Source organism: Bubalus kerabau, chromosome 6 (genome assembly GCF_029407905.1).
Source record: "Bubalus kerabau isolate K-KA32 ecotype Philippines breed swamp buffalo chromosome 6, PCC_UOA_SB_1v2, whole genome shotgun sequence".
Taxonomy (NCBI): domain Eukaryota; kingdom Metazoa; phylum Chordata; class Mammalia; order Artiodactyla; family Bovidae; genus Bubalus; species Bubalus kerabau.
Window position 1 is genome coordinate 82,070,005 of NC_073629.1, and position 14,740 is coordinate 82,084,744.

At 40.9% G+C, this 14,740-nt stretch overlaps 1 protein-coding gene across 1 annotated transcript in view; it reads right to left on the reverse strand.

Annotated features, from left to right (window-relative positions):
• Positions 1 to 14,740, reverse strand: part of ROR1 (receptor tyrosine kinase like orphan receptor 1) — a 466,632-nt gene that overhangs the window by 320,959 nt on the left and 130,933 nt on the right. The window lies entirely within an intron of this gene.

Consider the following 14,740-nt stretch of genomic DNA (forward strand, 5'->3'; position numbering starts at 1 on the left):
TACATCATGAGAAACGCTGGACTGGAAGAAACACAAGCTGGAATCAAGATTGCCGGGAGAAATATCAATAACCTCAGATATGCAGATGACACCACCCTTATGGCAGAAAGGGAAGAGGAACTAAAAAGCCTCTTGATGAAAGTGAAAGTGGAGAGTGAAAAAGTTGGCTTAAAGCTCAACATTCAGAAAACAAAGATCATGGCATCTGGTCCCATCACTTCATGGGAAATAGATGGGGAAACAGTGGAAACAGTGTCAGACTTTATTTTTCTGGGCTCTAAAATCACTGCAGATGGTGACTGCAGCCATGAAATTAAAAGACGCTTACTCCTTGGAAGGAAAGTTATGACCAACCTAGATAGCATATTCAAAAGCAGAGACATTACTTTGCCAACAAAGGTTCGTCTAGTCAAGGCTATGGTTTTTCCTGTGGTCATGTATGGATGTGAGAGTTGGACTGTGAAGAAGGCTGAGCGCTGAAGAACTGATGCTTTTGAACTGTGGTGTTGGAGAAGACTCTTGAGAGTCCCTTGGACTCCAAGGAGATCCAACCAGTCCATTCTGAAGGAGATCAGCCCTGGGATTTCTTTGGAAGGAATGATGCTAAAGCTGAAACTCCAGTACTTTGGCCACCTCATTCGAAGAGTTGACTCATTGGAAAAGACTCTGATGCTGGGAGGGATTGGGGGCAGGAGGAGAAGGGGACGACAGAGGATGAGATGGCTGGATGGCATCACTGACTCGATGGACGTGAGTCTGAGTGAACTCCAGGAGCTGGTGATGGACAGGGAGGCCTGGCGTGCTGCGATTCATGGGGTCACAAAGAGTCGGACATGACTGAGCGACTGATCTGATGTGATCTGATCTGAATAAATGAAGAGATGGTAACGTGAATAAATATTTATAATATATTTAAATTTTAAAATGACATTTCAAAACAGATATATACAGTAAGATGTCAAATTAATATATAATGTGTATGAAGATAAAACACTCTGCTGGAAGATAAAAATATTCATAGTGGTTTCCTCTTACATGTGGAATTACAGGTTGCTTTGTTTTGTATCTTTTTCCTGTATAGTTTTATATATAACTTTTATCATAAGAGAAGCAATGGTTTCCTTCATTTTATTATTTTTTAATATAAAACAATGCTTTTTAAAAAAAATTTTTGGCCACACCCTACATCATGTGGGACCTTAGTTCCCCAATCAGGGATTGAACCCATGTTCCCTGAACTGGAAGGGGGTGGCTCTTAACCACTAGGCTGCCAGGGAAGTGTATTTCATTCACTTTAATAACACAGGCCTCAGTTTCCTGATCCCTGGGATGGAGGCAGCTCAGCTCTCACCGTCCACTGCTTCACACTCTGATACATGGTTATCAGATGCTCAGCCAAAGAAAATGATATCACTCATGGTTACTTTTCCTTTCCATAATGGTAAGAATGGCTTCCTGGAATATCTCTCTTCAAACCAAATCAGAGTCAATGGTAAGCATGGAAATTAGTATAAAGAGTAAACAACCTTGTCTTACAAAGTTAATTTCAGCACCACCGGTCTCACTAAATCCTAAACCCCTCGAAACTTCTCCTAGGCTGGATTATGTGGTGACGGACGGACACTTTCTTTAAAGAAAAAAAGAAAAAACTACCATATGGTGTCCATTCTGCTATTTAAATGATTTTCCCTCCTCTAACATTGAGAAGTCTCTCCAGCCCTTCACCTGGTTTGATATTTAAAACCAAGAGTGACCATTTACGGTTTTAGCAATTTTACAGCAGTACCAAATATTCTGTAAAGTCATACATGGAAATTAGAAGAATTTTCTAAAACCCAAGTCAGCAGAAGGTATCTATTCAGAGAACAAAGAACATTGCTTTTCCAACTCTCAAAGTTAAATTCACTCTTAGACTCCGGTCATCCAAACACATTTCCATGAATGCCCTTCAGAGCTGAGGACTACATCTGTGACAGCAAGACCATGCATCGTTCGTTGTTGTAAAGAGGCTTGGCTGAAGGCTCTGAACAAGGCGGAGTGATGTCAGGCACCATGGATAAGATGCTGAACCCTTCTGGGTCTCAGTTTCCTCATCTATAGACAAGTATATGAACATCACCTTGGAAGAACACTGCAAAAGCGCATGTGATAGCACCTTGTAAAATGTATCATACTCCATGAATGTGCAAATTCAGGAGGCAAAAAGAGGCGAAAATGTTAAAGGCACAAAAGAAACAAAGGCAAACACGTCAGTGCATGCATGTACCTGGTAAGGCTGCAGTAACAGCCCTGGGTTTGTGGTCCAGGACTCGGCCAGGCATCTGAGCACCATACACCTGCGCCTGCGTGTGCGGCTGCCATCAATCACATCCCCAAACTTCTCAATGTGGGTCTTGTGGGGAAACTCAATGAGCCAGAAGCAAGAGAGACTGATTAGAGAGGCAAAATAAACACAGTATTCTCAGGCCCTTGGAGGCCAGTGGCTCCACGCCCCAGATCTGTACCCTTCAACCTGCAGGTGGGAAGTGTGCTGGGGCGCCTGTGACTGAGCACTCTGCCTCTCCTGGTGCTTCTCCGTGGGTGGCGGGGGTACTTTATGTACCGTCTCCATAGAGAAGCACAAACTTGCCAGGAGATTTATGAACTTCATTTCCCCATCACAGGACAGGGAGATATTTCTGACCTGTGTTAGGGTGGGCAGATCATAAAGTCACAGAAGTTAAGCAGGGAGACCTGGATGGGCTGAAGCCAAGGAGCAAGACTGCTCTGGGCAGCCTTCCTTGACCTCCCAGCTGGGGAAATCCTTCTCTTTATTGAGGATCAGGCCTCAGAGCTCACCTCTCAGGAACCTGCTGTGTTCTCTTTCTTTCCTCCTTCCTCCTCCTCCTCCCACCTTCCTCTCCTTCTCTTTTTCCCCTCTTGCACTTTTCTCTCTCTCTCCTTCTCCCGTTCATGCCAGGCCCCTTCTTCTCTCCTTCCCTCCTCTCTCACCCCTCCTGTCTTATCTCTCCTTCCTACTCTCTCCTTCCTTCTCCTCTCTTTTTCTCTATTCCCCTCCTTTTTCTAATAATTCTTTATTAAATACTTACCATATTAGCACCAGGTAACAGACTTGGCACACTTTTATTGTAGCAAATGGCTTCTTATGCCTTTATTCTTTCCTTTTTAAAATTCTTTCAACAAAAATTGACTGCAGATGGTGACTGCAGCCATGCAATCAAAAGATGCTTGCTCCTTGAAAGAAAAGTTATGACCAACCTAGGCAGCATATTAAAAAGCAGAGACATGGCTTTGCCAACAAAGGTCCATCTAGTCAAAGCTATGGTTTTTCCAGTAGTCATGTATGGATGTGAGAATTGGAGTATATAGAAAGCTGAGTGCCGAAGAATTGATGCTTTTGAACTGTGGTGTTGGAGAAGACTCTTGAGAGTCCCTGAACTGCAAGGAGATCCAACCAGTCCATCCTAAAGGAAATCAGTCCTGAGTATTCATTGGAAGGACTAATGCTGAAGCTGAAACTCCAATCCTTTGGCAATCTGATGCAAAGGACTGACTTATTTGAAAAGATCCTGATGCTGGGAAAGATTGAAGGCAGGAAGAGAAGGGGATGAAGAGGATAAGATGGTTGGATGGCATCACCGACTCAATGCACATGAGTTTGAGTAAACTCCGGGAGTTGGTGATGGACAGGGAGGCCTGGTGTGCTGCAGTCTGTGGGATCGCAAAGGGTTGGACATGACCGAGCAACTGAACTGAACTGAACTGATTATGGTGCCAGGTACCCAACAGAAAAACTACTGATTTCAATTCAGAAAATATTTTTGAACTATCACAGTGTGCTGAGAACTAGGGATAGAGTAGATAAGATGGATCCTTTGCCCCAAAGGAGCTCCCAGGTTATGGGAGACCCACATGTCAACAGGAGACAAAGAGTGTCTTATTTATAAGGCAGAGATGGCCAGGTGTCCAAGAATTGTGAGTCCCTTTCACGACGCAGAGTTATTGACAGGAAGTGGCCAAGAAAGATCTACACGTTTTGTCCCCCAGCCCCACACCAGTCATCTAAATGCGCTAAGGTAATGAAGTGAGCTCTGGCCCAAAACACCCTCCTTGTAACCATTCACATTCTCCCTCTCCTGTCTGCTGGCTGGAGATTGGTGATGTGTTAATATAATTGTAGAAGCCACAAGCTGAGGATGGCAGAACCTCCATCAACTTGGTCCTTGAATGACTGTATGGAGCAGTCTCCCAATCCACTACAAATATTCATATTTTGGTTATATGAAGCCATTGAATTTTTAAGGATTCAGTTATGACAGCTAGTACTAGCTGAACTAATGCAATGTGACAGTTTATTTGACAAATATTTATTAATATTACATTAACACATTAATATATATCATTTTATATATTACATTCTTGAGATTATTCTAGGGATATATCAGTGAACAAGAGAAATAAAGACCTGTGCCCTCCTGGATCTGACATTATATTGGTAATGGTAAGTGCTCAAAAAAACGTTTATTGAAGGTATAGCTCCAAGACTCACTGAGTTCATATATTAGAAAAGAATGGGAGAACTGAGAAACAAGAAAACAAACCTCCAAAATAATTTAAAATAGCAAATGACTTAGCCTAGGGGGCTTCCCAGCTGGCGCCAGCAGTAAAGAATCCGCCTCCCAATGCAGGAAATGTAAGAGACATGGGTTTGATCCCTAGGCAGGGAAGATCCCTTGTAGGAGGGCATGGCAACCCATTCCAGTGTTCTTGCCTGGAGAATCCCTGGATATAGAAGTCTGGTGCGCTACAGTCCGTAGGGTCGCAAAGAGTTAGACACCACTGAAACAACTCAGCACTAACAATCTAGAATAAGAACACTTTCAGAATGTAGCTGAATCTCACCAGGTAGAAAAGCCTCTCTCCCTCTTTGTCTGTGCATTCAATACAAACCCTGCCCTCTGCCCCACAACCCCAGGTAGGGAGTTATTTTCTGACAGAGACTGGCTTATTTGTCTGGATATTCCTAAGACAGGGCACAATGTCAAGCATTTCATAAGCAGTCAATAAATGTTGACTAATACATGTTTTTTTTTTTTTAATTTAGCTGGGAACTCAGCTAAACAATCCATCTGCCCATGCAGGAGATGCAGGTTAGATCCCTGGGTTGGGAAGATCCCCTGGAGAAGGAAATGGCAACCCACTCCACTCTTCTTGCCTGGAAAATTCCATGGACAGAGGAGCTTGGCAAGCTACAGTTCATGGGGTCGCAGAGTCAGACAGGACTTAGCAACTAAACCACAAAACATTGTTTTATTCTTTAAAACGTATATATGCTAGGCATACGGTTTATTCTTTTATTTTATCAAAGGATATTTTATATTCTAAAAATAGCACAAAATTAACTTTAAAATATTAGAACTACAGACTTGCCAGACAGACTAGTTCTACCCTGGGGATGGGTTAACTAGCATCATAGATGGGTAGATAAAAGGGTCAAAGGGCAGTAGCAACAGCGAGTGCAGACAAAGGCAAAAACCTGAGAGCTGAAGTGGTCAGGAAAATTTTACTGAAAATACCATTAATAATAACAGCATGCCTTTTGTATGACCTTGTAGAACTCACAAAGCATTTCCACACCTATGACTTCATTTGACACATTAACCTTTAAGAGATTAAGGAATTTACCCAAGCTCAACAGCTAGTAATTAATAGAAAGTCAGAATTCGAACTCCAGTCCTTTTATTTGGCATCTTGAAATAAGGCTCCAAGGTGAAGTGGGAATGTGGAAGGCATATTTAAGAGGCTTTACAGACAGCAGCTTCCATGGAGCAGAGGGTTAAATGTGGTCACATACCACTCAACATTTCTGTGACTGGCTCACCCCTGCTTGTAAGAAATTTCAAGTTGTCTCATAAAAGAATCAGGGACTAGTCAGTTTCCGCCCAGCATTCTGCCAGTGAGTTCCAGTGCTTTGCCAACATCACCATCTTACCCTGATTTCATTACTAGGGAACAGAAACCAGTTCCTTGATTAGATGAGGAAGGATCATGCCAGTGATTTTTAAGTCAACTTAAAATGAAGAGGAAGAAAGAAGAAGCATTCTTAAGTGTTGAGGAAGTCATTCAGAGTAAAAGAGGAACCAGTATATATTGGAGCAGGTTTCAGATAGCATAGCATTGAAGTTATTGAACATAAACCAATGTTGGAGGGCTCCTGCTCACAGTCCCAGAAATGCCACCACAATTCAAGCAAAGCTCAGGTGATTCAGGTGCTAAAGAAATTTTAAAATTCTACCTGCTATCAAAACAACTTTAGAAAGTGCACATGTGTTATTTACTTGTATGTTTCTTTGATAATATGGTAGAATTATTGAATGAAAAGGACATAATATGAAACTTGTTTAATAATGGGCTTGGCTGTTTTGGTTAAAGAGGAAGCATACTGTGAATGAAGGATCAAGGAATTAACCAATCTAGAACACTGTGGATGGAAGAATGCATCAGGCCCGAGGTTGGATGTCATGACCCCTAAGTCCCTCTAGAGACCCTGTGATCAGCTGTGCTGAACAGAGGCCATCTTGGACCCAGTCATAGCTCTAATTTCATAGAGGCCATCTCCATGACATCCATGGGTGTCATTTTCTGAGCAGAAACCACACCCAGTCTCAAAGAAAATAAGAGAAGATAAAATAAAAGGAAAATCATAGTGAATCTAGACTCAAGATAAAAAGAAAAAAATTCTAAAAATTCCCAACTATGTTCGAAAGAAAAAGTCGATTTAATAGCTAAGTCTTCAGGGCCAGTGATTCCTTCTTTCTGAGCCTCGATCCCTTATGGTAAATCTAGAGGGGGAAGAGACTGACAAAGTACCTTGCAATTTTCTATCAACTGAGTCTGTGACTCAGTGACTTTAGAAAGAAACTAACAGCACATTGAGATGCTATGCTATGCTAAGTCGCTTCAGTCGTGTCCGACTCTGTGCGACCCCATAGACGGCAGCCTACCAGGCTCCATTGTCCCTGGGATTCTCCAGGCAAGAATACTGGAGTGGGTTGCCATTTTCTTCTCCAATGTATGAAAAGAGAAAAGTGAAAGTGAAGTCAGCTCAGTCGTGTACGACTCTTAGCGACCCCATGGACTGCAACCTACCAGGCTCCTCCGTCCATGGGATTTTCCAGGCAAGAGTACTGGAGTGGGGTGCCATTGCCTTCTCCAACATTGAGATGAGTGGTTATCAATTCTTGGTTGTTACATTTTCCATAGGGGAACCACAGAATCTTAGTCTGACTCCATCTGTCCCAACTCTAAACTCCACCTTGGTAAATATGGATGGTCCTCTTTCTAAGGTCTAATCATCTTTTTAATGAGACCAAGATACAGGGCTTATTTGTGTGTGGTGGATGTTAGCCTTTACTCACAGTGTCAAGTCCAAAAATGTAGCCAACTTAAAGACAAAATTATACCCACTACCTAACCAGAGACAATGAAGAAGAATGTGGAGAACTATTATGTACATTTCTAAATCTGAGTAATAAGACCTATGTTCAAAGAACACAAACCTATGACAAGAATGCTACACTCTGTTCATTCTGTCCAAGGATCTCCATCAGCCATCTACCATGCTATTGGTTGGTTGCCATCTCTACCTTGAGGGATTATAAGATTTTTTCTAAAATGTGCTATAATTTTTCCCAAACTCTCATCAAATCACATGCTTATATAAAAAATACTGTAAGAGTTTATTAATGCTGTAAGAGTTTATTAATGTTATATGTCCTTCAAATACTTATTTTTTAAAGGTAGTCAAAGCTGGCTTAAATAACATGACCTAAAAATCTCGTATAATTCATGTCCAAGAGTCTTCTGGACCAAGGAAAAACAAGTATTGTAGGATTTCCCACACTCCCGTCAAGGATTTCAAGGACCTTAGTCTATTTGACAAAATAAAGAAAATATGTTTAAGATGTAATGCGCTTGCCAGAGAAAGGGTTTTGACCTTCTGGCCAAACAGATTCCAACCTAATGGCCAACTCAAATGAAAACCAGCTTTTATTCTACAATTTGCACAATATTTGTAACTACCATTTCCGTCTTCCCCACTTTGCCAACTCACTAATCCGTTGCCCTGAAGGAGGGATTATGCATAGGGCAGTGGCAGTGGTTTCTGTGTGTAAACAATGAAGAATCAGATCCTTTTTGCTCCTCCTGCATTTTTTTTTTTTTTTTAAACCCAGCTAGCCCAGAAATCTCCCCTGTGCTAAAGAATCCCATGAATAAGCACAATAGGAATAAACACCACACATTTAATTGTACAAATGTAACATGTGTGTGATGTGTGCAGGGGGTGAGAGGTTATATGTAAACGAATGAACGAATGAATGAGAATGGTTACTGCAGAGAGCAACATACTGGCCGTTTACCAATACCATCAAAGTGTTTTCTCTTATAAACTTTTAGAACATGAATGTCGACCCACTTGCATAGCACTACCAGAGATTACTAATACTTTGGATTTTATTAATTGAAAGAAAAGATTGCTATTTCTCTTATTTCCTAGAAACACTGAAGTCTATAAATCTAAAGAAGGGGAGTCCCTACCTAGTCAGTAAACAAAACAAAGACACATACACACAAAACCCAAAACTCTTTTATGTAGATGTCATAGAGATATATTTGAAATAAAAAAGCCAAAAATCAGCTTCCCTTCACCTGACATATAAGCTGTCAGAAACAAGAGAATAATTATCTTCAAGGCCAAAGTTAACACATCCTTTTTTCCCTCTCTCAGCCCCCCCTTTATGTGTACCCTCCTAGAAATTAGATTTTCCTGTGCCGCCTCCTCCTCTTGCCACACCGTGGAAGCAGAACTTGAGAAATCGGGACCAGAACTGGGAACAGCATGCCTCTGACATCACTTTGGTAGCAGGAAGTACCACAGAAGTCTGAGGTTTCACGCCTCACTGCCCTCTCAATACAAAATCCTCCCAGCGACACTGTGCCCAGATGTTTACTGCCTTAACACACAGTCGACCGCCCCTTAAAGAAACGCCCCTCCCACTGTACACCGTATCCACCACTGTTAAGCCAGGGAAACCGTACCCTCTGTGGCTGACGCCATTAAAATGAATCCATTCTGAAATATGCCATCCTGCTTTTTGCTTTCTTCTGCCATTTGGTCCTTGGCAAAGGCAAGTGATGAACCCAAACACAGTGGTTTCATAGCACCTGGGCAGGAGGGAGGGCCTGTGCCTTTGGGCAACCAAGCTTGCCACAAAGCTAGTCTTTGTGACAGCAGCTGATAGTCTCTCCTGTCACCCCCCACCCTCACCCCCCAGCTGTCTTCCTGGTTCTGTTTCTAGGAATCTCAGCTGGGGGTGGGGGCAGGGGTTCTCAAATCCTACTCTCTCCATCCTACAGATGAGACACCAAAAGTTTAGAGAACTATGGCAACTTTTCCAAGTTCATGGGGCTCATTAGTGGTGGCAGAGCTGGGCCAAACCCAGGACTGCTGGTTCGAGTCCAATAGAGACTTGCACAAGCATGGGTTTTACAGTAAGAAAAAGAATGTGGGGTTTCAGGCTTGGAGTCACTGCTTAGTGACCTTGGGGAAATAACATTTCCTCAACCATGCCTTCTCAGGCTTTCTCATCTGTGAAATAGACAATAAACATAGCTATAGCTCACAAGGTAGATGTTCATCTCTGATATTATACTTAAAGGTGCTCATAGGAATATAAACTGTTATGGCTCTTGACAAACCATTCTTCATAAACCACAGTAGGTTTATTTCTTGTGTTTAAAGACGCTTAGGCCACTGGGTCAGATGGATTTTTCCTCATCTTTTCAGACTCAACTTGCTGTCATCTTCTCCAGAGCCTCCTCTGTCCTCCCAGATGTAGTGAGGGATGAAGCTCTCCCCTGCACACATTCATCTTTGCCCTGAATCCTCATGATTCTTTGTACTTCTTCACCCATTAGACTCTGAGAGTCTCAAGAAAATGGACCATGTCTTAATCATCTTTGCATCTTTAGCACCTAGCACAATTCTTGGCCCATTAAAAAGTAAAATCATTTATTATTTTTAAAATAATAAAAAGAAAAAAAAAATCACTAATGGCAAAGTGACTTAAACAAACTCAAGGTGACAGTATCTTTTTTCTTTGACTTGCAAATTCTGAAATGAAAGTCCTAGGCAACCTGCAAGTCTTCCTATGAGGTGTTTCTCAGGTAAGCCACATGCATGAGCTCACTGTCACCACCACCCTCCACCCACTTTATTTGTAATAATTTTTCCAAAGTATCTTTATATGTATCACTCTTTGACAGTCTCTGAGGTATTTCTAACCCACCACACACAAAAAAGCTTTTTATGTTGCTATTTTTAACAGGGCCCTCATGATGCAGAGATGGAAATGTTTATGTTATAAATCAAACACAGAACTTTTTCCCAAACTGGACCCTGTGACTGCTGCAAATCTGCAGAACATTGAGAGAATGAGCATTTGGTGCGGCTGATTACCAGGAAGCAGTGGGCTACAAGATACTCATGGTGAACCCATAATGTGTCCTAGATGTCTGTTCCCAAGGGCCATGATGAATACCAAGCAGAAAATGCAGTTTTAAAATATTATCAGTCATGGTGTTAAAAATAATAATATTAATATAAGCTATCATCATTTCTGAGCTCTTTACTACATACTGTATCTCTTGGGGTAAATGCATGTTTGTATTTGGAACAGTTCTAGAGAAATATAATATTCTGCCATCTCTGTGGAAGATAGAGTCGTCAGTTAAGGTCTAGACAATTTGTTATTCCCAAGTAGGCCATTCTGCCTCTCACTTTTGGGTCTTTATGAATGATTCCCTCTGCCTGGAATTCCTCCATCACTATCCTCATCTTCCATTTTCCTGTCATTGCTTCTTCTTTTAGCTAACTCTTCCTTATTACCTCTGGGAAACCTTCCAGCATCTCCTATCCAGAATAAAGAAGCTTCCCCTGTGATTTATAATAAATGAAAAATAACCTTGGGTTGATTTCCTCTTCGTGAGAATCTCCCTTTGGACTGTGAGCACCCTGAAGGCAGGAAATTTACCTTTTTCATCTTAATTCTCATCTATTATGGAATTTTATACCTATTACTTCTAGCACAGAGTAAGTATAAAATAAATGTTAAATGAATGAGTAGACTGAATAAAGAGTTCCCTTGAAGTAGTAGGACAATTTGGCAAATTAATAATAAGATGAAGGAAAAAAAAATAATAAGATGAAGGAATTGGTGAACAACACAAGACAGGTGACATCTTCCTGTTTCTGTAAGATACTCTGAGCTCTCCAAAGCAAAGGAGCTTGAGAAGTATGCACAACTTTTATTATTTGCTCTAACGTACATTAAATAGTGCCTAAATATTTACAGTTTAATGGGCCAGCTAGAGACCATATAATCTCTCTGAATTCTTTCCCTAAAATGAAATTTCCTTAAGTAGGTCATGACAGGGAAATTTATCCCAGTGGTCAGGTCCTGTTGCAGAGGAGGCAACTATAAAAATGTCCTTTTCTGGATGTGGTAAGCCAGCGTGGCTTGGGATGGTCTGCAAAAACATCATCTACACACCAATCCTCTAGAATCGCAAACATGACTGGACTTTCACGTAGTTTATTAGTGTCCTCCACGGATCTCAAAATATTTTAAAATGGTACTACACCTACCCTAGAAGAGAAAAGCAAAAATCTTCCCTTGCTGGTAGCTTCATTCATACGCAAGCAGAACACTACTGGTGTACTCCTATATCAGAACATTTACTTTAACACCAAAACAGATTAAAGACTTAAACATAAGACTTGAAATCATAAAACATTTAGAAGAAAACATAGGTAGTATGCTCTTTAACATAAGCCTGAGCAGTATTTTTTCGGATATGTGTTTGCAGGCAAGGAAAACAAAAATAAACAGATGGAACTATATCAAACAAGAAAATTCTTGCCCAGAAAAGGAAGTTACAAACAAAATGAAAAAGTCATCTACTGAATGGGAGAAGATTTGCAAATGGTATATCTAACACAAGGTTAATATCCAAAATAAACAAAGAACTTATAACAAGTCAACATCCAAAAAAGGAAACCTAATTGAAAAATAGGCAGACGAACTGAAGAGATATTTTTCCAAAAAGACATACAGACAGCCAACAGGCACATGAAAGATGTTTGACATCACTAGTTACCATGGAAATGCAAACCAAAACCACAATGGGATATCACCTCACACTTGTCAGAATGGCTATTATCAAAAAGACAACAAATAATAAGTGTTGGCAAGGATGTGGGGAAAAGGTACCCTCATGCACTGTTGATGGGAATGTAAACTGGTGTAGTCACTATGGAAAACAGTATAGAGATTCCTCAGAAAATTAAAAATAAAACTACCATATGATCCAGCAATTCCATTCCTGGGTATTTATTCAAAAATAATAAAAACACTACTTTGAAAAGATATAGGCACCCCTATGTTCACTGCAATACTATTTTCAATAGCTAAGATATGGAAGCAAAGTGCCTAAGAGTGTGTGTGTGTGTGTGCGCGCGCGCGCGCGCAGTGGAATATTACTTGGCCATAAAAAAGAATGAAATTTTGCCATTTGTAATAACATGGATGAACCTAGAGGGCATTATGGTAAAATGAAATAAATCAGACAGAGAAAGACAAAAACCATATGACTTCACTTATATGTGGAATCTAAAAAGCAAAACAAATGAAGAAACATAACTAAACAGAAACAGAGTCTAGATATACAGAACAGGTGGTGGCCAGATGGGAGGTGGGTGAGGGAAGGAGAGAAATCAGTGAGGGAGATGAAGAGGTATAAACCTCCAGTTATAAAATAAATGAGTCATGGGAATGAAATGTACTATGAGGAAGATAGTAATTATGTGATATTTCATATCATGACAGATGACAACTATGCTTATCATGGTCATCATTTCAAAATGTATAGAAATATAGAATCACTATGTTGTGTACAAGGAAATAACATAGCTTGTAGGTCAATTACACTTCAAAAACAAACTCATAGAAAAAGAGATCAAATTTGTTCTACCAGAGGCAAGAGATGAAGGGATGGGAAATTAGGTAAAGGTGGTCAAAATGTACAAACATCTAGTTTGAAGATAAATAACTACCAGGGAAATAATGTACAGCCTAAGTACAATTAACACTACTGGATTTTATATATGAAAGCTATTAGAAGAGTAATTCCTAAGAGCTTCAGTTCAGTTCAGTCGCTCAGACATGTCCAACTCTGCGACCCCATGAATTGCAGCACGCCAGGCCTCCCTGTCCATCACCAACTCCCGGAGTTCACTCAAACTCATGTCCATAGAGTCGGTGATGCCATCCAGCCATCTCATCCTCTGTCGTCCCCTTCTCTTCCTGCCCCCAATCCCTCCCAGCATCAGGGTCTTTTCCAATGAGTCAACTCTTCGCATGAGGTGACCAAAGGACTGGAGTTTCAGCTTTAGTATCAGTCCTTCCAATGAACACCCAGGACTGATCTCCTTTAGAATGGACTAGTTGGACCTCCTTGCAGTCCAAGGGACTCTTCAAGAGTCTTCTCCAACACCACAGTTCAAAAGCATCAATTCTTCTGCACTCAGCTTTCTTTATAGTCCAACTCTCACATCTATACATGACCACTGGAAAAACCATAACCTTGACTAGACAGACCTTTGTTGGCAAAGTAATGTCTCTACTTTTGAATATACTATCTAGGTTGGTCATAACTTTCCTTCCAAGGAGTAAGTGTCTTTTAATTTCATGGCTGCAGTCACCATCTGCAGTGATTTTGGAGCCCCAAAAATAAAGTCTGACACTGTTTCCACTGTTTCCCCATCTATTTCCCATGAAGTGATGGGACTGGATGCCATGATCTTCGTTTTCTGAATGTTGAGCTCTAAGTGAACTTTTTCACTCTCTTCTTTTACTTTCACCAACAGGCTTTTGAGTTCCTCTTCACTTTCTGCCATAAGGGTGGTGTCATCTGCATTTCTGAGGTTACTGATATTTCTCCCAGCAATCTTGATTCCAGCTTGTGCTTCTTCCAGCCCAGCGTTTCTTATGTTTCAATATACAGCCTGGATGGACTCCTTTTCCTATTTGGAACCATTCTGTTGTTCCATGTCCAGTTCTAATGGTTGCTTCCTGACCTGCATACAGGTTTCTCAAGAGGCAGGCCAGGTGGTCTGGTATTCCCATCTCTTTCAGAATTTTCCAGTTTATTGTGATCCACAATATTGTGATATATTGTCACCCTGCTTATTTAACTTATATGCAAAGTATATCATGAGAAACACTGGGAGAGAAGAACACAAGCTGGAATCAAGATTGCTGGGAGAAATATCAGTAATCTCAGATATGCAGATGACACCACTTTTATGGCAGAAAGTGAAGAAGAACTAAAGAGCCTCTTGATGAAAATGAAATAAGAGAGTGAAAAAGTTGGCTTAAAGCTCAACATTCAGAAAACTAAGATCACAGCATCCAGTCCCATGACTTCATGGCAAATAGATGGGGAAACAGTGGCTGACTTTTTTTTCTGGGCTCCAAAATCACTGCGGATGGTGATTGCAGTCATGAAATTATAAGATGCTCATTCCTAGGAAGGAAAGTTATGGCCAACCTAGATAACTTATTCAAAAGCAGAGACATTACTTTGCCAACAAAGGTCCATGTTGTCAAGGCTATGGTTT